The sequence below is a fragment of the Aethalodelphis obliquidens genome, unplaced genomic scaffold, assembly GCF_003676395.1.
Source record: "Aethalodelphis obliquidens isolate GAN/ISIS:26980383/991018 unplaced genomic scaffold, ASM367639v1 scaffold8, whole genome shotgun sequence".
Classification (NCBI taxonomy): Eukaryota; Metazoa; Chordata; class Mammalia; order Artiodactyla; family Delphinidae; genus Aethalodelphis; species Aethalodelphis obliquidens.
This window is the reverse complement of record NW_020837952.1, coordinates 14,512,267-14,515,237: the sequence shown is the minus strand read 5'-3', so window position 1 is coordinate 14,515,237 and position 2,971 is coordinate 14,512,267. Positions and strand designations below refer to the sequence as shown.

Below are 2,971 nucleotides of genomic sequence, written 5' to 3'. Positions count from 1 at the left end.
AAGTACCTCAGAGTAGCCCAGGGCGGCCGTGGGTGTCCCAAATCCAGACTGCTTTTCAGGTCTCCCTTCCAAGGGGAGTGGCAGACATTTTGTCCAACAAGTATTTCCTCTGGTCCCACAATTAACTGTTGGATCACACACATACAAGCACTAACAATTCTCAAAGGCAATGTCGTCTAGAAAGCAACGATTTTCTAAGCACCCTCCTGGAGTCTTGCAGAGTTGTGTCAGTTCTTTTTCTTGATCCTACCTCTAACCTTTATTAGAAATGATACTCTCTCAGTCATGATGGGAGCATGAGAAGGTCTTACATGTGCCATAATGTATAGGAGCTGATGAAATTTTTAGCCCAGGGATCATCTTCCTCCCCAGTGTCCTGGTCTGGGGCAAGTGAGATGGGAAGTGGTCTACAGAGGGGACAGTTTCATTAACTTAGTTACAATATCTTTCTCCCCTGTTGGGTCTGGGGCTCCTTGAAAAGTTCTAAGTTTCACAGCCAGAGTAGATAGTTAATAAACAGGTGCTGGGTTAACGAGTGACATCTGCCATGGTTATATTTAGGATTCATCACTCGTGAATATGTTAATGGACTTTATTTATACACATTACTAAACAAATGGATTTGAAGACTTTATTTTGGGCCAAGCTCTTGGTTTTCCAGAAGTTGCTGATTAAGATAAAAATATCCGAGAAGGAAAATAAATCCTTAAGCTCCAGTAAAGTGGAATCAGTTCCCATATTGGCCAGAAGAGGGCAGAGTCCCTGTGGGAATGTGGCAGGATAGATGTATTTTGATATTGCAGAAAGGTTTTGGAGCATAGGCACTGGCTAGGGAAGGGAAGAGTAAGTGGCAAAGAGAATTTGGTGGGAGACAGAGGAAGAAATAATTTCTAAAAGGTGACATAAGATTTTAAAAATTCTGTTTACTCCATCCAAGTTCATCATTCATTTATTAACTTATTCCTTTATCAAACATTGCTGAGCGCTTACTATGTGTCAGACTCTGTGCCTGGGGTGAGCAATGCAGAGATGAACACAGCGGACATGGTCTGGGGAGTGTACAGACCAGTAAGGGTTACAGGCATTAAACAATTAAGTGTGTGTGTAATTAATGATTTTGATAAGAGCTATGGAAGAAAATAACAGGATGTTATGAGAACTGCTTTAAGTTGGAGGAGATCTCTCTGATGAAACCTGATGGTTGAAGAGTCATGTGGAAAGTTAGGAGACACGTGTTCCAGGCAGAAGGAATAGCTTGTATGAAGGCCCTGAGGTTGGAGGGGGGTGGGAATCTTCGAGGAATTAAAAGCAGGTCAGTGCGGCTGCACAGGGGTAGCAGCTGCACAGGGGTAGCGGCTGCACAGGGGTAGCAGCTGCACAGGGGTAGTGGCATGAGGTAGGTTTGGAGAGGTGAATGAGGATCATGCGGGGCCTTTTAAGCCATGCTCAAGGGTTTGGATTGTCTTTTTCTTCCAATTTGAAAGCAGTCCCCGTTTATTAACTGACCAGATTACAGAAATAATCAAGGTAGATGCCTTAGTTCATCCTTCTAATAAGCCTATTGATCTGGTGTCAGCGTCTCCACCTTCTAGAAGATGGGTGGCCTTTTTCTTCATTACACCTAGTGGAGAAGACAATTTGAAGGGTCACGGGAAGTTGTTTGCTTCTCTGAGACGTTTTCCAACAGAGCAGATCTCATGAATCAGATCCTCCATGCAGATGGCGCCACATTTACTAAGTGATGGAGCAATCCATGTGTTATCTGTCAGGGCAATTCACTTCTTGTTGATTTTGCCGTAGCCAAACTTGTAGATCAGTTCATTCTCTGACTTCAGGTTTGGGTACCCCCAATGCAATACGTGGTTCCACAATCTTCAGCATGTTGACTGAAGCCTCGTTGAGCTTCACAAAGGTGTCACTGAAGACCTGGAGGAGGCGAAGAAGCTGCAGCACCTTTCGGACCTTTGAGCTCACACCATTGCTACCTCTGATCCTGATGACAAGTGCCAATCTGAGTTCCTCAGGCACATAGAAGTCGCCAGCTTTTCTTGCCCTCCTAGCCATTCGAATATTGCTTCTGTACATCTGCCTGTACTCCTTGTAACAGTGCTTAGCCTCTTCATTGATAAACTTCCTCCTTGCCTTTCAAAGCATCTTTTGGGTAACTTCTCAGGAGCTTGATCTTCAGCTCTGTGAAATTTATTTGCTTTTTCTGAACGGTTTCTGGTACAGCAGGAACTTCTTTTTTTCCTCTTCTGCACCCTCCATGGTTCCAGCCAGAAAAGAGCAGGTTTGGATATTCTTGTACAAGCAACGGGAAGCCCTGAAAGGGTCTTAAGCAGAGGCATGGATCATCTTATTCATATTTTGGAAGATCACTCTGGGAGTTCCCTGGTGGTCCAGTGGTTAGAACTCTGCACTTTCACTGCTGAGGGCCTAGGTTCGATCCCTGGTCAGGGAACTAAGATCCCACAAGCCGCGAGGCGGGCCAAAAAAAAAAAAAAAATCACTCTGGCTGCAGTGTGGAGAATGAACTGGAGGGCTATTGGGGGAAGCAGGGGTGTTAGGAGGCTGTTACAGTAGTTCAGGGAAAAGACGATGATAGCTTGGACTAGGGTGGTGACAAAACGTGGCAAGAACTGAGTGAATTAGAAACATATTTGAGGACAGACTTGGCAAGACTCGGTAATCGGAGGTTGAGAAAAGGTGTCAAATGTTTTCTGACTACTTTCTATCATGAGCAATTGGGGAAGTCTAGGGAAAGACAGGCTGGGGGTGTGAGGATGGAGAGTGGAGAGTAGAAAATGAAAAGTTCAGTGTTGGATCCCTGTAGCTTGAGATCCCTGTGAGATACCCAAGTGAAGATATTCTGGCCTGGAGCTCTGAAAGGAGGGCTGAGTGAGAGATTCAAACTTGTGGATCAGCCCTATATAAAAATGGCATCTAGGGGCTTCCCTGGTGGCGCAGTGGT

The 2,971-nt window shown here is 45.0% G+C and overlaps 1 pseudogene; it reads right to left on the bottom strand.

The window, feature by feature from the left end:
• LOC113620700 (60S ribosomal protein L7-like) lies at nt 1-2,971 on the bottom strand (annotated as a pseudogene).